The sequence below is a fragment of the Larimichthys crocea genome, chromosome XXII (assembly GCF_000972845.2).
Source record: "Larimichthys crocea isolate SSNF chromosome XXII, L_crocea_2.0, whole genome shotgun sequence".
In the NCBI taxonomy this organism is placed as follows: domain Eukaryota; kingdom Metazoa; phylum Chordata; class Actinopteri; family Sciaenidae; genus Larimichthys; species Larimichthys crocea.
This window is the reverse complement of record NC_040032.1, coordinates 4,412,284-4,435,844: the sequence shown is the minus strand read 5'-3', so window position 1 is coordinate 4,435,844 and position 23,561 is coordinate 4,412,284. Positions and strand designations below refer to the sequence as shown.

At 39.5% G+C, this 23,561-nt stretch overlaps 1 long non-coding RNA gene across 1 annotated transcript; it reads right to left on the bottom strand.

Annotated features, from left to right (window-relative positions):
• Window positions 1-22,085: 22,085 nt before the first annotated feature.
• Window positions 22,086-23,561, bottom strand: LOC113744357 (uncharacterized). Its single transcript, XR_003461471.1, has 4 exons — window positions 23,481-23,561; window positions 23,124-23,299; window positions 22,807-22,980; window positions 22,086-22,683 (listed from the first exon to the last, which is right to left on the bottom strand). It is a non-coding gene; the product is annotated as an uncharacterized LOC113744357 (long non-coding RNA).

Sequence of the window (23,561 nt, the reverse complement as noted above, 5' to 3'; positions counted from 1 at the left end):
TTTTATATTAAATAGGGTAAAGTCAGGTTGGTTTAATTGAACATTCTCTCTCTCTCTCTCTCTCTCTCTCTCTCTCTCTCATATATATATATATAAGAAAGTTTAGTGACGGACATATCTGTACAACTCCCATCTTCAGGCAGGATTACAATATAACAGGGTTAAATGAATAAGGAGGTCTATACACTTTAGCAAGGAGAGTTAACTGTACTTAAGTGTCAGTCTGAAAATGTTGAATCATTCACAGCAGTAGTTCAGCAGTATGTTATGACTGTTATGACTGCAGCTGAAATAAATAAAACTCACACATCAGGAAACCTCATTAAACACGTTCACATTCTGCTATCACTGTGGCCTTAACCTATGAGCAGTGGCTACCTAGCTTGTGGCTTGACACTTTTACTATAGATATTTTTAAGGCTTACACTGCTCTCAGTGTATTTAAGAAGCAAGCACATGTTCTCACATTTTCATTTGACACTACATGTTGCCTGATGAAGTTAGTGATGCAGATGTTTGTTAGTACGTTTAATTTACTGGTTACACAGTAAATCTGTATCCATGTATGTGTGCTTTGCAGGAACAAGTCATCTCCATAACAGGTCTAAGATGCTCTTACACTATACTGTAAAAAACACAAATTAAAAAGTAAATGTTGTACCCAAAGTATGGTAGTGGGATTTAATAAAGGGTAAAACATAGTCCTTGCATAGCATTTTTTGTCAGTAGGATAATGTGCCTTAAACGCTTTAATCTTCAATTAATCAATCAATCAATATGTACAGCACTTTTCATACAAAACACTGTAACACAAAGTGCTTCACACAATAACACCCTAACATACTAGTTATGGTATAGCCCATACTTTGACAATTTGGTTTGGCTCACAATCTGTGGCCTAATCTATGGCCCCTACACCAAAATTTGTTTTATGGTAGCTTATAATACATACTTACATACTACATTTTAAGTCATAATCATGTCAAAAAATATACTGTAACTGCATTTAGAAAATGGAAGATGTTCGCTAAGGTGAGAGCTGCTATAACAGGCAATTTAAGTACATAGTTCATGGGCTAAAAGTGGGTGACAAGAACAACCGCTTCCTTGATTCTCATCACGTATCAAGACAACAAAAATACAAGACCATGAACTACCCTTCTATGAGCCTCAAACAGACACAAAGAAGATAACTCACCACTGTGAAACAGGGTGAGTGACACTTTTCAATTTTAGTCTTTAGTAGAAGATCTAATGAATGAATTATAATAATAAAATGAAAATAGATGCTCCATAAATGCTACTGTTCAGGCATAGTTTCAATTAACTTTAAACAGACAACTTAATAATGAAATAATGATTTTTTGTAATTTTATAGTATACATAGATTTATGTGTTACAGAAAGACAATGAATTCCATCTACATGATCTTCAGCGCCCTCGCAACAACAACTCTAGCAAAAGGTACATTTAAGTTTAAAAATATGCTACTGCAGTTGTGTGGTATGATGTATAGACACTAATTCATGCAATAAACACTGATAGGTAGATATCAGTGTTTATTAATACAACTACTGAATTTAAATGCAATTGATAGATTAAATATTAATTTGTAAATAATACTACGACTACAAAGTAAAGACTCTGGCAATATCAAATGATGTAACAATGAAAAAATATAATGAAACCATAAAATGTGCTGGACATAAGTAACAACAATTTGTCCCTATCTGTATTTTACATTGAATATTGCATTGTTTTGTTTTTTAGGGTCTATTGAATGTAACTTCTCTGGACCTGGAGCTCGATGTTTTGGAACAGCAGGGCAGCCGTTGCTATTTCATCTGAGAAACACAGAAAATCCAGATATTAGGTTGACAAAGGATAACAAATTCCTGATTTTAAAAGTCAAAAATCACAATGTGAGTGTGAATAATGAATATGTAAATCACTTTGAATTATTCACTAATGGAACCTTCAAACTGGGAAACGCAATGAAGAAACACTCTGGAGATTACCTGTTGACAGAATATGGATCTAAAGGCGCTTTACTGAGAAATGTGACTGTGCATCTACAAATACAAGGCAAGTAAAAAGAAAAAAACAAAAAGAAAATGCTAGTTATTTTTAGACAAGGCTCAGTGTTCACTCCACATAGCATACCAGGTCTACTTTTTAATTTGAATATTTTCTGGCCTGGCCTACCTCAACTAAAAACACAGAATCTTTCAGTGTGTTAGCGTGTCATTTAGTACTGAGCCTCTGTAACCAGTACTGACTTCTGTGTCTTCTCTGCACCTCTCATTTAAACAGAGAGCCGAGCAAAGAGACACTGGAACGACAGCAAAAGTAAAGGCTGAGATGATCTGAAATGAGTGCACATAAACATGAGTGCACATGATTGTCTGAAAAGACTTTTGTTCTTTTCAGACAATCAAAGTAGAAAGTCCTTTGGAGTGTTCAGGACTCTGTTAAAAACCTTCAATGACTCTGTGGTGGCATCTGCATTATTCTATGCAGTTGTCTGCCTGAGAGGGGGAAGAACAGAGAAGGACAGGAAAAGACTTAACATACTGGTGAAGAGGGCCAGCTCTGTTATGGACTGCCCTCTAGACTCTATAGAGGAAGTGGGAGAGAACAGGATGTTAGCAAAGCTGACATCTGTTATGGAATTTTCTATCCTTAGGTAACACAAGGTCATGTGTGGGCCTTGAGGTCCTCTGCAGTTTTAATTGTTTGGCTTCGACTAGGTGCCAGCCTATCTCAACACTGTGGGGGCCAGGGTCGAAGAGACCTGTTGCTGCCTTCTTAGACATAATAGATAGCTGGCCGTTGACGTTCCAATCTGCGTAAACAGACATCTGTGTCTCCAGACTAAAATGTGTTGACAATAACACCTCCATGGGTAAAGACATTCTCTTTGACTAATTCTGGGCATACAGTATTTGTGGTGTTATCTCTATCCACTAGCACAGTTCGTTCATTTTAACAGACGGTCTCTTACTGATGCAGACTAGAGGCCACAGTGAGTCCTCAAGCAGCTGGACAAGAAATGTGCTGAATGTGTTAAAGTGCATATTGATGCATGGGAAACAAATGTGTGCATCAGTACAGTCTAATTTGATCTTATATTTGTGTTTTATAGATGCCATTTCTTACGTCCGTGTCGTTATGGCTGTGAGAGCTGGTGTTGTCTTTCTACTTCTTTTGTCTTTGTGCCTTTGCATCTGCCACATACATTTGAAAACAAGAGCTGTGACAGTTAAAAAAGGTAAGAGAGTATCATTTCAGTGGTAGCTGCCACTAGTCTTTTTTTGTCTCTGTGTCTTGGTATATTGTTGTTAGCCCTGGTTGTTATTTATGCCCCGAGGTAGTTTCAAAAGTCTCAAAAGAGGACATTAAATGAAGAGGCAGAAACGACGAGCACAACAGTAAAATTATAAACACATTTCTGTCCATGTTCAGTTAATATCATTAAATTGCTCAGAATTTTCACAAATCTCACATCTGATAGAAGGAACCAGCAGAAAACTGCAGGTTTTCTAAGTTTGTCATCTCTTAATGTCTCATTGGAAGAAGTCTTTCACCAAGCAGTTAAATTAAAAGATTTGCCATAATAATCGTGTTTTTGAAGTCATTCTAAACTTTATTTATTTTTTCAGGGATTTCCAGACAGCAGAATGATATTCCACTGAGCTGTTAATTACAATATCAATACAAAGTGCCAAAAATATGCAATGCTGGAGGCCACCATGTTGGATGTACTTCTTCCACCTCCCAGATAATCTAAATATCAGCAAAGACGTCATGGGTGGACCTGAGATGGGCCGAATGAGGCCTGGGTGCTCAAATAAGCCATCTGTAACGGCACCTACCTGTCAATCAAGGATCATGGATGGGGAAATTAGCTATAGAGACCAAAACCGTTGCCTGAACCAGGCTGTGAACATGTTTATTTCTGCTGTGAATTTGGGCACTTTAATAGGGGCACTTATAAGGATTGACTTACTTCTGCTGCCTGTCTCTAGTGGCTGCTTAAGGAATTTCAGGTTTTAGGACTTCATTTCGGAAGAAATGCGCAAAGAAGGAATTCAGAAAACCCTCATGTCACATCTACATTTCAGGATCTGGTTATTACAGACACAGATTAAATGTTAAATATAAATATTTCTATTTATCATCACAGTAACAGTGTTACACACATTAGTAGCTGTAAACACTCAGCATTAGAAAAATACATACGTTGGTTTGGTGCTTACATAAGGAGTAAACTTTTTTAATCATCACTTTAAAAGTTACATACGTTGTTTTTGGTGCCTATTTGTTTCCCAGATATATTAGTGTGTGTGTGAATGGGTGTATAAGAGGCATTAACTTATATTATATTATCCAATATGGCAGACCCGTTGACGTATCGCGACTAACGAGCAACCCGCTCAATGCGGCGTCTATGTATATATGTCTATGGTTGAATCCCCCGGGCAGACTGCGCGGAAGTTGATCACGAGCAAAGTCACGTTGGAATATACCATTGTGTGAGGGGATGAAAATTAGCTAGTACTGTAAATAGTTCGTAAATAAGGTAGATTTTAATTAGAATGCCAAGCTTGATCATTAAGTGTTGATATTTTATAATAGGAAAATGCAATTTTGAAAAATAGGCCATGTTTAGAGGGATTGTTTGGAATCGTTATGCATATAACCCTAACCCTAATGTGAGAATGTGTAATGTTCAATCATATATTGTGTGTTAAGTGTTTATTGGTGTGTGTGATAGAATTCATGACAAGATAAAACAGCTATGTGTGTTGTGCAACTGTAAGACACTCTGGGGTAATACACAGAGAGGTGCCTGTTGTTACGCGAGCAGAAAAACAGGAAACTTTTACCCATGGTCCGAACAGGAAATCTCAGGATTAGAAACAGTCACGAGATGTCTTACACAATAGGTTTCAGCTAGCCGCATCCTGCTTGAGTTGTCTTACCATGTATAGGCATGAAAGATGTATGTTCACGTCCTGTTAAGAGTGTAACACCTATTTCCTATGTGTGATAATAAAACGAGCCTGAACTGCAGATGGGCAGAACTCAGCAGACCGGAGTAGAGGCAGACTGCGGAGTCTGTATATGCTGGGTTCTCCCTTTGCAAAGGTCCCTTTGCAAAGGTGAAACTGAATTGTGTCTTCTTGAAACTGAATATCTCTCTGTAGAACACTAGGTCAGCAGAACTCGGGGTGGGTGGAAAAACCCAACACTAACTAGCAGTGGTTTTTATAGATTTGGCTCAGGTGATCACCTAATCAGTACCTCATTTAGTAGAATGAGATGTGCTTGTGATTTCAACAGACACTGGAATAGAATGGGTGACATACATGTGAAGATACTTGGAATGCCCTCTTAATTTTTTCCAGAGCTGTATATAAACATTCATACATAAAAGTTTATATTGTCTGCCCATATCCATGTTGCAGCTGCATTTTTATGTAATACTATATAATAATTTATATGTTGTTATTATTTACTTTGCAGTCTTATTTGGATTGGTTATACATCAGATTGTGATCTACAAATACACATTTACCAATACTCGTTCATGAAATACATGTTCCATTTAAATGTTGTCTATTAGTTCACCAGAGTGAAACTTAAAACATAGGGAACAGTTTTAGGAGGGTCTAACCCTTTGGTAATCTCCCATCATCATGCAGTATATGTTTCATATTGTTTAAGTTGCAACATTAAGACTTCAGAACTGGTTTAGAACTACTGTTGCATTATTCTGTCCATTTCTTTAAGTTAATATTAATGAACCAGCAAATAAGGCCAGAAGCCAGACAGCTTGTAGTTTCAACAAGAGCTCAGCAGACCATTCACACTAAAGACTGGTGTTGAAAACTATAAGGACTGCTAGTTTAGCCCCTGACTCAGAATCTAGATTAGATCCTTCACTACTAATAGCTATCTTATATAATGAATAATAATAATTTGAAATGCTATCAATGATGCACCTCAGTAAACATAATGAAACTAAAACACATTAACATAAGCAATATGAACAAATAAAAAACAAACAGTCATTATATGGACATATGAACTATTTATTCAAGTGCCATGAGCAAGCACTTGTCAGGGCGAGGAAAAACTCCCTTTTAACAGGAAGAAAACACCTAGAGCAGAACTGTGCCCAGGGTGGACGGCGATCTGCCTTTTGGGGGATACTTGCAGGGGGAAGACACAAGAGTTAACGCTAACCACAACACAAACACAAACTAAAACTTTAGAAGAAGAGACCTGTGGATATAAAGTTTTATATATTTGAACGATGCACCTGGAGACAAAACATGTGTTAGTCCATCTATCTTAATCCATTATGGCAATATCAATCCTCGACTTGGACATTTACATAAGAAAAAAAACTTTCCCTGAGTTCTATTGTGGAATGAATGATCTGTACATTTATTTATTACTGAAGATCCACTGTTGAATAAACGATGTTCTTAATCAAGTTGTATGTGCTTTCTTTGTATAATATATATAAACAATAGGAATACACACAAAGTGATAAAAAAAAAAGCCTTTCATGTGAAAATTAACACAGTCACTGTGTAATTCCTATAAAGTCTGGGTAATAAATAGGTTAGTAGACACAAATAGAAGTACATTAGATGATTTAAAATATGAATGGTTTAGCACATCAGGCTACATGGGAGTTGCGGGCACGGGGTATGGACGTGCCCGCTGTCAGAGAGGAGCCGTCCTTCAACTTAGAGGAGAGGATACTGAAGGCGTTCCCATGCCAACAAGTGGCCGACGGAGGAAAACAAATGGAGTCACGAGTGAAAGAAAAGCTCCAGGAGTATAGGAGATAATCCCATTGTTTGTTTCCCAGATATATTAGTGTGTGTGTGAATGGGTGTATAAGAGGCATTAACTTAAAGAAGTTTGTAGAAAGGCGCTTTATGAAGTTCAGTCCATTTCCTTGTATTAGTTTACGGGCAGACCTGCCATTTCCAATATGGCGGCGACGTCGACGTACAATTCAGCGTTCAATGCGGCGTCTATGTATATATGTCTATGGAGCATACCACCAAGCAGGGAGGGGCAGGGGTAGCAGCGCTGAGAGGTGACAAGAGGAGGGGGACACGCTGAAGGAGAGAGAGGAGTGTGGTGCAAAAATATATTATTTTTTACACTATACCAAAAACATTTTGGTTTTATTTGTCCAGATGTTAGTGGTGGGCATTAACAAAGCACATTTACTGCAGTGCTGTTATTTAATTTCTCTTTTTTTCAGTACTTTGTGTGTGTGTGTGTGTGTGTTTATATAAATATAAAAAAATAAAATGTCAATAGCTGTCCTTCTTTAAAATTTCTATGCTTAGGTTTTTATAGGTGTTTCTATCTGCTTTGTGTAGCAGAGTGGTTCTTCAAGCAAGTTGGGTGGTTCATTGGGTGGTTTCAGGGAGTTACAATGGATTTTACAACTGTAAATACAGTTGGCTAGAGCAAATTATTGGAATACAAGTGATATATATGCGTTCAAATACAAATCACAAGTAAAAACAGCGCTAAATTTGCCTGAATTATAAATGGTAAAATGAAGAGCCACTTGGGAGCCGAAAGAGCCGACTCTTCTTGGTGAGCTGAGCAAAATGATCAGGCTCACTAAAAAGAGCCGGAATTCCCATCACTACAGGACCTAAAAGAAAAATTTGGTCTCCAAAACCAAGATCATTTCAGACATCTAGAAATCAGGGATTTTGTCAGCAAGAAATGGGATTTTGCTTCAGGTAGGCATGAAATTTTTAACATTTTTAAGAGGGTTTACAATGATGCCACCCTCCAAAAGATAATATCCAAACTATACTCAGCTCTTTAAAATCTTAAAGGAGATCATACTCTGGAAATTAAGGAAAGATGGGAAGCAGAGGGAGGCCTCACAGTCTCACAAGAGGAATGGGACAGGACTTGCAGACAGCAGTGGTCAGTGATAAGCCCCCACTCCTGGAGGGAATTCAGCTGGAAAAACGTGACTCTGAATTCTTTCGTTCTCCAGCACAAAAGACCAACTATTCTGATCAGACTGCCTGCTGGAGGTCCTGTGGAAATACTTCAGCAAATCATTTTCACATTTTTTGGGGCTGTCCCTCTGTGGCTCCATTTTGGAGAGAGATTCATGGGGTCCTGGAGACAATTTTTAAAAGGAAAATGTTTCTAAACGTCAAAGTCATGTACTTATGTGATCTAGATGGACTTGAATAGGCAAAGCGGGACAAATACCTGTTGAGAGTGTTGTTAGTGGGGTGTAAGAAAATGGCTTAAGAAAGACAAACCAACAATAAACGAGTGGATTGATTTAATAATAATAAATTTACAATATATATGTTATGGAGAGAATTACATTTAAAGTAAACCAAACTGATATTTTTGAAGAGAACTATTCAAAATGGCTCAGCTATGTGTTAACTTTAAGACCTGATTTCATATGAACCGCAAAGACAAGAGTCAAACCCTCCATCAAGATTTTTTTTTAAATTTTCCCCCTATTTTTGAGCAGCATCCTTATATTCTTACATATGATGTGCTTATTTTGACTCTGCTGCTTCACATAATGCATAATGCACAATCCTCCCCTCGTCATGTTATGTATGTTATGTTGTATGTTTTAAACTACCGTATTTTCACGACCATATGGATGGAGACCACAGTTTCACAAAGAGTGGAGGGCAGCGCCGGGCAAGTTACGCCACAGTTTGCGGATGGATTGTAGATGCGTGGACTAACGTGTCTACTGGCACTGTTGTTCGAGCTTTCGCAAAAGCCGGCATCATTTCCGAGGGGCAGCACGGCACGGAAAGTCACTCTGACAGCGAAGAAAGTAGAACTGGCATATTTGATTTAGCGCAGCTGTTTAACTCAGAAACGGAGGATGAGGACTTCGATTGGTTTGATTATTGACGATTACCGGCAATGTGCTAATGTGTGCTGTGGTAATGTGCTTAAAAAATGTTAGTACTTTGTAATAAAGACTTAAATAAAGCACAATCAAACTCAGTTTTGCTCCCGCTCTATTTTTAAATACGCACACTTGTATGCTTGTGTGTGTGTTGTTGTAAGGCGGTGCGCCATATGTGTGTGTAGACTGCGCCTTTTCGTACGGTGCGCCCTATGTGTGTGTTAAATACAGTAATGGCACACATAACTGAGACTGCGCCTTTTCGTACGGTGCGCCTTATGGTCGTGAAAATACGGTATGTTAAACTAATAAAAAGTATTTAAAAAAAATGTGAATGGTTTAATCTAATCTCAGACTAATGACATAAAATCGTCAAAGCAAAGTCATGTCACTTTTCTACCAATTAATTATAAATAAGGTTGTCCAAAATAATCTAAGGAGGCCAGATTCAAATGAAAAAGAAGTTAAATACATTCAAGGGGTTGACACAATATCAATAACACCTTTAGAATATAATGCAATACAATATCTGACTCCTTGTTTGATAACTTCATTGATTAAGGACAGATCTTATGTGAAAAAGGTTAGGGAAAAATTATGTGTGTGTGTATTATATTGTGCAGCATAGTGGTATGTGTCACAATGGATGGGCATGCCTCCAGGGCCGGTTTTTGCTATGGGCAATGTGGGCGACCGCCCAGGGCACAATCTATGTGAGGGCGCAGGAGCGCCCTGAAAAAAAAAAAAAAATCTGTTCAGTCATCTACGTGACCTCACGTGACTCCGGTTGATTGACGGGCGAATCGACGGTGTTGGCAAAGGTATAGTGGTTAATTATGTCGAGTCTTCATCATGGACCAAAGTAAAAAACAAAGAAGCATCAGGTGCCCAGTTTAGAAAACGAAGAAAAGAAGGCCTCTTGCCAATATGTTGCTATTAGCCACAGAAGATGACTGGATTTGGTCGTATTTAGTTTTGCTGAACAAGCAACTATTAGAATTGACATCATGTCATGCAACTAGTTTCACCCATAGGCAACCTAGTCTGGTTTGTCTTTGCAACACAAGTGCAGATTCACACAGACTGTGGATTTTTTTTTTATTACTGTACACTTGCTCACTTGCCAACTTAAACAACTTCTAATATACATTGACATGGCATTTTGTAAGCTACATGTGATATAGCTTTTGAAATCATTTGTAGTGTGTTATGCTTAGTTTATAGGATGTTAACAAATATTATTATTATTAAATGTGCATTATGGTCATTTTAATTGGGTAACTGATGCATGTGTGATGTGAGTGTGATCTAATTAACACATTGTATCTTAATTGTAAATTCAGGGGCACTTCTGAAATATTTTGGAGCTGGAGCACCCACTGGCCAAAATGAGTCAGGTGCTTCCACAGCAGCCACAGACATGGCCATGGAGTCTGATGAGAACTATCTACCTCCTCAGCCACATGTTCCTCGCAGGATTTCTCAGGTGTGTGTATGCATGAGAGTGTGTGGGGGTGTATGTGTGCGTTTTTGCATATTTTTTAAACTTTTGTACACACTATAAATTCTGTGAGTAACATGTATACTAATGACAATACCATTTTCTCTTTATTAGAAATGCCTCAACAAGAAACCCCTCCAAACCCCGTGCCTGAGGATGAGCCTCTGTCTACTGACCCTGCTAACTGGCCTTCAGTTCTGACTGACAGAATTCGGACACAGCTGGTTTGCAGAGGACCAAGTGAGGTACCTGCTGACTTTGTTTTTCCCAGAAATGAGTTGGATGGAAGAAGTTGCCAACACCAGTATTTCAAGAAGACATTGGTTAATGGTGAAAAAATTCCCAAACATGGTGGATCCCGTGATGAAGGATTTGTGTAATTTACATTGGTGTTTATATACTGTATTTCATTTATTCATTTATTTATCTTGTGTTTTGTGTGTTCTTGTTACCTTTTATACATAATAAAGTAATACAAATCTAAAACATTATTGTTTTACCCCCCCAAGGGGTTGGGGGTAGGTTGTTGTTGGGGAGGAGATAGTTCGCCCAGGGCGTAAATGTAGCCAGGACCGCCTCTGCATGCCTCCAGTGTCCACATGTGCAACCTACTTGGGTGCCAGCTAAAGGGAAACCCTGTTGAGCCCTTAAAAACATTCTTTCCACATTCAGTGACTGGTGAGAGGGTGTTTGTGATGATGGATGCTTGCCACATGTTGAAGTTGGCACAGAATATGCTGCAGGCTTACAATCCATTAACCAGCACCAGTGGCCAGATCAACTGGAGATACATTGTTCATCTGAATGGTGTCCAAACAAAAGATGGATTGCACGCTGCCAACAGGGTAACAGACAAGCATGTGAATTTTAAATCACAGAAGATGAAGGTGTCCCTGGCTGCACAGACACTGAGTTGCTCTGTCACAGTGGCTCTGCGCACACTGAGGGACCTTGGCTATTCACAGTTTCCACACTGTGAAGCAACAGCTGAATTCATTGAGGTGATACTAACATAATACTACTACTAACATACACACAAACTAGGACTGCAAGATTGTTGCTAAAATATATATTACAACTTTTCTCTCAAAGAATGGAGATCCCTCTGATCTGATTCCCTATTACTTTTGAAAATAATTGATGACTATTAAATTAAAATTTATCTTGTTCGACTTTTCTCGTATTTGTTCGTTTTTGAAAATGTAATTCTAAATATGAAGATTATGGTGATATTGTTACATTTAATAAACCATATTAAAAATACATTTTTGGCTATGCGCGCGCATTCTTGAACTTACAGAACCGTTCGAACCTGTAGCCCGTCAGAAAGCCTCTTTTGCACAGAACCACAAGTGGCGTGAAATTGAAAACCTCCCCAAACCGGACAAACTTGTGTTCAATACTTGGAATGCTATCCCTGACGTTTACGTGAACATGAAGAAGTATGCACTTGCTGTCCTGTCCGTCTTTGGGTCCACATATGTATGTGAGCAGTTGTTCTTGAACATGAACTTCATTAAAAGCAAACATTGCGCACGCCTCACAGATGACAGCTTACGATCCTGTGTGAAGATGAAGGTGACGGCATACAGTCCTGACCTGCAGACGCTGTGCGCTGAGGCTCAGGAGCAGAAATCACATTAACTAAGTATGATAAATATTTTAACTGCCTATTATTTTGCATATTCTTATTTCTTAATTGTTCAGTGAAATAGTCTTCATTATTCAGGTTGACAGCCAACTGCACGCTCCAGTAAAAGGATGACAGCACACAGAAAGAAGACGGCATTTTTTTCATTTGCTGCTGGTGGATAATTTAAGTTTGACAGTTTTTCATTAATACAAGAAGGACTCAAATAGACATTAAGTAGTTAACTTGAACTTTAGGCTTACTTGAACTTTGGCCTACTAAGGCTGACTGTTTTTTTTTTTGGTTGTTGTTGCTCAGAATGTTTTTGTTTAATGCAGAAATGTTGCCTAATTTCGTTTTCTCTCTCTGCAGTCCTTCATTAAATGTAATAATAAAAAAAACGTTGCATGCCGTGTCATTTTAAATGTCAAAAGGGTTTTGCGACTCCTGGTAGTGATGGGAATTTCGGCTCTTTTTGGAGAGCCGGTTCTTTTGGCTCTGCATACTATAAGGAGCCAGCTCTTTCGGCTCCTCACATTTTATTAATTGGTTTTATTAATTCATTATTATTATTATTATTGCTGTTATTATTATTTTATATTTTTAAATGTTATATTTTATTTTATTTTTGACATTGTAAAGCACTTTGGTCAGTGCATGTGGTGTAAAAATGTGCTATATAAACAAAACGTACTATTTAATTAATTTATCACCAAAAATAATGCAATAACGTAATAAATAATGTCTCTCGTCTCCCTCCTGTCATGTTTGTCCTCCACGACCGCTGTGTGTGTGTGTGTGTGTGTCTGTCACCCCTGCCGTGGATGCTGCTATACATCTTGACCAATTACCTGCAGCTTTCACACAAAAAAGTGGAGAAAAAAAAGTTTTTTTCCTGCTATTTTTTTTCCCTCCACTTTTTTAATTGAAAGCCGAACGTGATTGGTCAAGATGTGTGAGAACAGGCTCCCTAAATCGGCTCCCAACAAGGAGAAACAGAACATCAAGTTCATATGATGTTCTGTTCTAGGCTGGCAATAAATTCAAATGTAATTCTGATCAAATACCTCTATTGATGGAGAGAATATTGAAGGGATGACTATTGGTCCCTTACAAGATATTGATATATTATGGATATATTGCCCAGTCGTATTCTGTTCTCTTGTTCCGTATGCTGCATCATGATGCTTTGTTCTCCGGTTTCAATGTTTTTGCAGTCTCCTGTTTTGTTTCTGCTTTTCATTCCTTAGAGGTGCTATAATGGTATGTATGGCAGTATCGATGTTCTCAAGCTTTCCCATTACTGTTATAATATTGTTTCTTGTTGCTTTAACATCTATAAATGAACAAAATCACATAGTGCTCTCTTGAGGTATTTTGGTTTGCCATGATTATACTGACAAAACATTTCCTTGTGAAGGCACCTGTCAGTCATGGGATTCATCATTAACATTGACATCCTGATGTTGATGATTCCAGAGCAGCTACAGCGTCACGTCTGCACCTACCACTTTAGCCGGAATCACTTGGAGCTCCTCTTTAATTCAATCAGGGCATCAGGTAGGGATTTCAGATTTTTTGTTATGTGGTTTGTTTCTATGTGTATTATAAGACTTTTTAACTGATTTGTCTATGTTCTTTGCTGATATTATGCCAAAATATGACCTGGAGGTCTGTGACACTTTTTTCTCTGATCATATGCCTGTACTTTTTGAAGCTGCTGTTTGCTGTCACACAGTTAAATCTCATGCTGCTGCTCGCAGATGTCGAGTTATTAACCCTTCCATTGCTGCTCACTTCTCTGCAGTTTTCAGCCAGAACTGCGTCATTCCTGAGTCTGTGTGTGAGGATACGGAGGCTCTCAACTCATTCTGCTAAACTGTCATAAGCCTCATGTGTTTAAAGTTATCAACTCTGCTCTGAATGCACCACAGACTGGAATTGAGCCCCCCCCTGCTGTGTGTGAGAACTTTCTGCACTACTTCATTGATTAAGTCACTTCTACCAGAGCACTTATTCCACCTCCTGTTTCTGATCCTTCAGTGTTTGTCCCCTGCTCTGCTGTATTGGATACATCTGACCCTGCCCTTTGTGCAGGAGATTGTAGGTCATTTGAAACCCTCAGGCTCTCTGGATGATACTGTCCCACCCCGACTTTGTAAGGAGGTTTTTCCCCACCATTGGGCCATCTTGTCTCAGTTATTAATAGCAGTCTGTCCTCTGGAGTGGTCCTTGTACATTTTAAACATGCAGTTGTGCAGCCTTTGTTAAAAAAAAAACCTGTGCTGGATTCTACTGTCTTGGTCAATTTCAGGCTCTAAATTATCTCTAAATTGCCTTTCTTCTCTAAAATCTTAGAGAAGATTGTTTATTCCCAGCTCATGGACTTTTTAAACAAACAAAAAATTATTGATATTTTCCAATCCAGTTTGAAAACATTGCACAGCACAGAATCAGCGTTTTTAAGAGTTTACTTTTAGAGTTTAGTTTTAAGAGTTTTTAAGAGCTACTGACTCTGGTCACTGTGTTGTCCTGGTACTTTTAGATTTGACTGCAGCATTTGATACAGTCGACCATGAAATCCTGATTCCTCGTTTGGAGCAGTGGGTGGGCATCAGTGGCAAAGCACTGGAATGGTTCAGGTCCTACCTGTCACATCGCACTCTCTGTCAGCCTTGATGATTCTGTGTACTCCACTGCTCCTCACTCATGTGGGGTCCCACAGGGCTCTCTGCTTGGCCCTCTTTTATTTTCTCTTTACCTACTCCCACTTGGTTCTATATTTAGGAAACATGTCATTTCTTTTTACCTAGTTGATCTGGGTTCTTTGGCACAGTATCATGTACCACTTGTAAAAAATCTAGGGGTAAAAGCGGACGCAGATCTTAAATTTGACAGCCAGATTAAAGCTGCAGTGAAGTCCAGCTTTTTTCAGTTAAGGCAACTGGCTATAATCAAACCAGTCCTTCAGAGAAAACAGTTTGAGACAGTAACCCAGACTTTTGTGACCACTCGGCTGGGGGTTAGTGGGTCCTCTATTAGTCATCTTCAGGTGGTACAAAATGTTGCTGCACGTCTTTTAACTGGCACAAGAAAATATTTTAGTATTTTATTGTTTTTTTTTATCGTTCTATTGTCTACTTTATGTTTTTATTGTTTCTATTGTGTTATTTATTGTGTGTGTTGTTGTGCAGCACTTTGTAAACCTTGTGTTTGCTAAAAATCGTGCTATATAAATAAAGTGGATTGGATTGGATTATCCGGGTAACTGTATATGTGAATGTGGTGTTTTAGGGGGCTGGAGTAACAATCCCTCAAGGCCAACTCACACCGGACGCGGAACGGAAGCGGAACGGCACCGCCGCGGTCACCGTAGCAAATAGAATCCAGTCTAGTCAATGAGAGCACTCACACCGGGCGCGGATCAGACGCGGATCAGAAGCGGCTCTCCGCGCCACGGCGCGAGCTTTCCGCAGGATTTCTATTTCTTCCGCGAGCCGCGGCTGAACCTCGTAAATTTCAACAGAGCACTGCGCACCAGACAGGAAACCGGGCCTTGAATCAACGTAATAAACTTCCGCCCCCTTTCAAAATAAAACACAATACACAGTTCTTGTAGCTTTTTACAACTTCACATCAACGTGACGTCATAACTGGTGGCACCAGGTGATCAAAGATCGATCAAAGGGTCTCAACGAGAGACTAATTGTTGAAGTGGAACAACACACAATCCTTTATGACACAACAGATGCTTTTTATAATCTCCTCCACGTCGGAGAAGCAAAGTCTGCTGTTTGTTGTTGTTGTTTTTTTATACACTGTTTATACGCGGGGTCTCGCGTACGTCCAGGATTCTCGCGTGATCTCGCGTGAATACGGCCGGCTCGCTCCGCTGCCGTTCCGCGGCTGATCCGCGTCCGGTGTGAGTTGACGCCGGGCAAAGTACCGTTCCGCTTCCGTTCGGTGTGAGTCCCGTGTCAGCCAGCCAGTTCCAGGCCATCTTCCGCCATCTGATGGTGCAGTGGGGTGTGTCTCCAAGCACAATAGGAAATGTGGCAGCACAGGATGAGACCGTGTCCATGTCTGCTTTTGAGATGTCTTCTCCAGCAGCAGAAGATTCAAGAAACACAGTTTCGAATTGACAACCACCATTTTGTGCTGATGTCATTAGTTGTATCTGTCTTCCACAAACTGAGGCTGCACCACATTGCCAAACTGAACACCCTTAAGTTGCAGAGTGGCAACACACGGAAAAAGCTGTGTTGTTCATCAATGTGAATATAAAAACGATTAATCAAAATCAGTTAAATGTAAACGTTAGTGCTCTTTATTCAGAAAACCCTCATGTCACATCTACATTTCAGGATCTGGTTATTATAGACAGATTAAATGTTCAATATAAATATTTCAAGATTTATCATCACAGTGTTACACACAGAAGCTGTAAACACTCAGCATTAGAAAAATACATACGTTTGTTTGGTGCTTACTTATATCCTAAACATAAAGAGTAAACTTATTTAATCATCACTTTAAAAGTTACATACGTTGTTTTTGGTGCCTATTTGTTTCCCAGATATATTAGTCTGTGTGTGAATGGGGGAATAAGCATGAACTTAAAGCCCTTTTAGAAAGGCGCTTTATGAAGTTCAGTCCATTTCCTTTTATTAGTTTTCAGGGCAGATCTGCCACATCTGATATGGTGGACGCGCTAACGTAACGCAGCAACAGACCAACCTGCTCAATGAGGCGTCTATGTATATATCATAGCTGCGAACTCACACGCTTTGACTGTGTGACACACGTTTTTGCCTGCCTTCACACGCTCTCACACCACACATCCAATTTCTTACACCTCCCAAAAAAATCCAAATGGGGCAGAGACGTGTTCGTTCTTTTTGTAAACTCCACGAGGGTAGGTGGCGCTGGTAAGCGCAAGTGGCCACTGTAACCCACCCTGAGTTCTGTGGCTTACTGTTTCCTGCGTATCCTGCCCCGAGTAGGCGCTAGTCGGAGGAGGAGAAGCGACAGTGGAACATCAATCGCTGAAGAAAATAAAAATATTGGCCTGTTGTACTTTCAACAGTATATGGCCTTGTTGTGCTCCAAGAAGGCCACAGTACAACATTGCCCACGAATCCTAACCTGTCATTGTTATTTTCATCTTCTTATGATCCACTGATTTATGATGTTTTGCTTCAAAGGCTGATGTTGTAAGCTCAGTATTTGTTTTGTTTGTGGGCTTTCAATGGTGAAGCATTTGTCCCTAACTAATCTTGTGTCACTTTTTTGTTAAACATAAATCTGAGTGCTCTTAAGAATACATTTATTAATTAATAATTAAATGGATTAAGTTGAGTGAAGTAATTGGTTGAATACTACTGATTGTCAATGAATACCATGGTCAAATCTTAAACAAAAGTCTATAATTAATAAGGCGATATTGTGGTACATACAGTAAACTCATAGGCACAACAGTGGTTTCTCTTTAATGAATATTTAGCCAAGTTTAGAAGGCCCTACAAGTCATGATCAGATGAATATAAAATCAGAATAAGTATTACACATTTTTAGCATACCTCCCAAATCCACTTGAATGCAAAAATCGCATCTCCTTAATCCAAATTTCCTTCAGCTGTCTTTGCTTCACAGACTGTAACTAATATTGTCCATCTCCTGTAGGCCGCCCCAATCAAGGGCTTTTGGCCCCGCAAACCACTAGAAGTGCAGGGCACGACATGGGTAAAACGCATATGTGCTGTGCGCGGGGTGCACGGTACAAAATTTTGGCCATCCCTTACAGAATCTCACTCCAAGTTTTTTTTTTGAAAAGTTGGCAGCTCTGATATATGCCTATGATTTAAACCACTTCTACCTTTATTTTTTTAATGAAATACAGCAAGACAGCATCAGACACTGCGTGAAGTAAAAAAACTGGTTAGAGCTTTTAAAAAGAAAAAGAATAAATCTCCGACAGGCAGAACGCAAGTCGCGCGTTGTACCAAGAACCACGTCTGAAACAAACCCACGTTTACCTGAACTCTACGGTTATAAGTAAGTAGACCAAGTAAAACAAACCTGAAGCTGGCCCCTAAGTTACGGAAAGACCCGTGAACCTGAGTGACTGAGGGAGAGACAGAGAGGTGTTCTGTGTGAGTGAGCAGAGCAGGACACAGCAACACAATACATGTGTATGTGTGTAGGAGAGGGGCGCTGTGACTAGCCTACTGCAAAAGTGCTTTATCCGTACCGGATACTCGTTTCAGCAGAGTATCCAGCTCAACTCTACTTTACAGTCTGCATGTGTGCTTTAGGACCTAAAATAACAATAATACATAGAAAGGCAATGGTCCATGGCCTGCAAGAACACATACGCAATTCATTTGCAGGAGGAGCAAAGATCTCCTGCTCTGACTGCAGCTAGGAGCAGTGGCGTATCCAGGATATTTTTACCGGGGTGGCCAGGATGGAACACAAAGCTAGTGTGGGGTGGCCAGGCATCGTGGAGTTTAATGCCATGTACGCAGCCGACCACAATTTAAATCCCAGTCCTTTTCTGCATGTCACATACCCTCTGTCTCCACAATTTCCTGTCTCATAAGTGTTAATAAAGGTGTCTATTCTGGTAAATTTAATTCCTCAAGTATATCTGGTTATTTACTAAAATGTGTTGAGGATAGGGTACACATTTTAAGAGCCATTCCCTTGTAGTGGATTAAAGTCCTCATCTCTTCACAAATTAGATTAGATTAGTTTAGAAAAATCTCAACTGCTCTTAACTCATCCTATAGAATAGAACCATCAGCTCATCATCTGTGTCACCTGTATTGTTACCTGTTTGCTTTACTAATTGAAACGACATCTTGTGGCTATATTAAAACACAGCAATCGAGGAAACAGAATAAACCTAAACTTTTTTTGATTTGTTCTTTGCCAGATGTATTTTTAATTAATCACAAGATGGCATTTAAATTAGTAAAGTAAACATGATGGTGACTGAATAGTGGTATTCTATAGGATGCCTTGTGATCTTTGAAAATGTGCAAAAAGTGGTTTTCAGCCCAGACAGTATTCATGTCCCTGATGAAGATATACACTGAAACATTGGCTTTGATTCAGCATAAATGTATTTATTCAAATCAATGCTTAAAAACAATATTAAAACAATGCTTTTTCATAAAGTGACTTATGAAAAATGTGCATAAACAATTGTAACATAAACCAAATACATATAAACAAATAAAATAAATAAATATAAACTCCAAACAAAGTACATACTATAAAGCAATGTTATGTAAAACAAAACTCTCATGATCATGCTTAGCCAGACACTGCGGGATCCTCCTCTGGGTGTGGCTGGTCAGCTGTTGGAATACACAGATATCTGAGTGATAGATAGATAGATAGATAGATAGATAGATAGATAGATAGATAAATTAATTTTACACTCACACAATCATACATACAAATGTGTGTGTGTGTGTATTATGCACATTTTTTTTTATTGTTCTGTCTTTTACAACTGTTTGAACTAATGATGTTTCAGACGGATTCAAACTATCCCAGCATGACTTACCATCATGTGCAGGGGGAGCTGACTGCCCTTGCCCTTCATCACTGCTGCTGTACCTGGGCAGCTGACATGTTTCACTGATGCTGCTGGTAGAAGCTGTGGCTGACTCTGACTCTTTTCTCTTTTTATTGAAGAAGGTCTGAATATCTCTCTCTAAGGCCCTGTTTACACGTACACGGGTATTTTTAAAAACGAAGACATTTCCCTTCGTTTGTACCCATCTTTTACACGCAAACGGTGAATTCGCCTCTGAAAACGAATCTTTCTAAAAACTCCGGCGAGAGTGGAGATTCTGGAAAACTCCGGTTTTGTGTTTGCGTGTAAACTGAGATAAACAGAGTTTTAGCGACAGCGGATGCACCAAAAGTGCGACCAATGTTATACTGTTGCTATGACGATGCCATGGAAGCATTATTCTGATTGGCTGGCAGAGGATTCGCCTTCTTCCTACACGGCCACCCACAGGCTTTGGCGTAGTTAGGACGGCGCTCGATGGCGTATTTATGCGGGTTGACTTTTTTGAAAACGATGCTATGTGCACGATGTTATTTTGGAAAACGGAGGGAGGGAAATATTCGTTTCTCAACATACCAGGCTACGTGTAAATAGCCTAAGCTAGCTAGAGGGCAGCCACTGCAGTGTAGTTCGTGTTGTCTGCTCTTTTAGCTGGCTACTTAGGACTAGATAAAGTTTTCCTACACATTTAGAGGGAACACACGATATAAATAACTACATTACCTATACCCCGACGGATTCACTGGTTTTCCGAGTAGTTGAAGCTCTTTCCAGCGACCTGTTCCAGCAGCTGCAGCAGTAACGTTGTGCATCTCATCGGTCACCACCCCCCCACCCCGTACCCGACACTTGACCTGTCTGGCCATTGGCCAAACGTACGCTGAACAGAGATCAGCTGTCACAGCCTCAGTATGACCATTACTGTGATACTTCAAAATGTAAATCTGGCTCTGAATCAGTTGATCGGCTGTCATCATTGATTGACAGCATTTCTCTTGTTTCTCGTGTTGACGAACTTGACCAACTACCTATCAGATCTGGGGTGGCCGCAGGGGTGGCCAATGAGATTTCAGGGGTGGCCAGGCCACCCGCCAAAATCGCCACTGGCTAGGAGAGACTGCTCAACAAGTTCTGAGCCACCTGTGAGTGCTTTGGGACGGGGGATGGGCCGACGGCAGCAGACAATTTTGAACTGGGTTTGGTTACTTGTTTGTATGCATGCTTGCATACATACGAATGTCTGAATATGAGTAATATATAATGTATTTAATTTGGAGTTTGACTTGTTTGCTCTTAACTCTAACTTAAATATGTGTACAATTGTCATTTACTAGGGAAGCGCATTGCTGCCACCCTCCAAAAAATATAATTTGGCTCAGTATCACATAATTACATGAAAAGTTTCACGTTATAAATATCATGTTATAACGTATGTGATACGTAAAGTATCACATTATTCCGTGATATGAAATTATCACGTTATTTCGTGATATGAAATCATCACATTATTTCGTGATATGTTCACGTTATAACGTGAAAACATCATGTATGGTTTTTCACTTGAGATCAGAACAATAAGAAACGATGCAACCTCAAGAGGGTCGGATTCATTCTTTCTTCGGTACAACCCCATGTTCTTCAAAATCCTTCGGAGAGTACGCATACTGATAACAATGTTATCTACAGTGCTCAACAACTGTAGTATGTCACCATGTCTCAAACCAAGATTAAAGTATAATTGAATTAAGTTATGTAAAGGAGCCATAGTCAGTTTATGGACTGAACCATGACGTGAGGGACGCGTGTTGGTAAACTTATGAAATCAAGTAAAACTATACTTGATGCTTTCACGTTATAACGTGAAGATATCACCATATCATGAAATAACGTGATAAATGCCTATCACGAAATAACGTGATAATTTCATATCACGAAATAACATGATAATTTCATATCACGAAATAAGGTGATACTTTCACATTATAACGTGAAAACACCACATCATGAAATAACGTTATAACGTAAACTTTTCACGTGATTACGTGATACTGAGACGAATTTTTTTGGGGGGGTGGCAGCAATGCGCTTCCGTAATTTACAGCTGGATGGGGGTATAAAAGTATATCTAAACAAGTTGCAAGGAAGCTTGGTATTGTCATTCATTATTTAAAGAGAAGAGGTGGGAGTTTATAAGTTGTCTATGTTTAAATGTTTTGCCTTACTTTTCTTTTTATTGTTGTTGCATATTCGAAATAAACACTTCAATCAATCAAAAATCAATCAATATACACTGCAATGTTCTTGTTGGAAACTGTCACAATACTTTTCTAGTATTTAGTTATAACTGAGACTGAAGACTGGAGCTAGATCAAAACCTTCATATAATAGAACTGTGGTCATGAAGCAAAGATGAAGTATTGGCTTAAATTTTATTGATCTTTTATTTATCACAATAGCACATAATGTCACTAATCTATCTATTAGCCGGGGGAGAGTCACCAATTAACCCTGCATTTATTTATTTTTTTGGACTGGGGGGGGACCCACGCAAACACTGGTTGGTGGGGTGTCATCAATTAGCCAAATTAGAGTCACCAATTAGCCAAATTAGAGTCACCAATTAGCCTATAAATCTGTATTTTTTTTTTACTGTGGGAGAAACCGGAGCACCCGGAGAAAACCCACGCAAACACGGGTTGGGGGGCAATTTAGAGTCTTCAATTAGCCTATAAACCTGCATATTTTTAGACTGTGGGGGAAACCGGAGCACCCGGAGAAAACCCACGCAAACACAGGGAGAACATGCAAACTCCACACATAAAAGGCCCTAGCTGAGGGTTGCAACCAGGTACCTTTTTGCTGTGAGGTGACAGTGCTAACCACTGCACCACTGTGCCGCCCAATAATTGTGTTGGTTTACCTGAACCATGGGTGCAGCTTGAGTTGCTCCAGCGTGGGGCGGTCTTCGGGGACTTTGGCTAGACATCCTTTGAGAAAATCCTGGCACTCTAGAGAGAAATAGGTATGAGAAAGGTGAGGCAGACGGCTAAAGTAATCCATCAGCATGTGAACTAAAATAAGCAGATGTGTGTCTGCTGACAGACATCTACATGTGAGTTTGTTTTTCTTACTTTTGGACAGCTCATTGCTGATTTTCTGCTTGTTCCTGGTGAAGCTCTCGGTCTCAAAACGTGTTTCTCCGTGGACCGATTCATACAGAACCACTCCGACCTGCCATACTGTTGTGGGGCCAGCGTGGTAGGTGTTATGACGGAACCATTCTGGAGGAATGTGATCAGGGGTACCTACAATATACAATAAGACATGAGGGTGAGGAAAAGCTTTGTTTAAATGTCACAGGTCACAGGAATTAGTGAGAAAAGCTTTGTTTAAATGTCACAGGTCACAGGAATTAGTGAGGAACAGGGGTAGAAGCTAGAAATTTTACCATAGAAAATGTGGTAACGTGACTTTTCCTTGACGAAACAGCTGAGTCCAAAGTCAATGAGCCGGAGACGTCCCTGAGCCTGTCTCAATCAAGATATTTTCCACCTTGATGTCCCGATGAAAGATGCACTTATCTTTAAGTTCTTTAGCTGCATCAACCAACTGCTTCATTATGATCTGAGACAGAAACACAAAGAGAGGAATGAAGGGTCAGAGATCTGATCGTCTATTTTCTTGTTTCTTGCTATATCAGAATTATCTTACTGACGCCGTGTTCACAATGCCCAGCAATTACTTTACAGGTTGTTACATTCCTGTATGTAGAAATACTTAACACAGTGGACCTCCAGCAGCTTACCTTGGCCTCATTCTCATCTATGGAGCCTCCTTTGCCCTGGATGTACTTAAGGAGGTCTACGGCGGGTACTGGTCTCTCCAT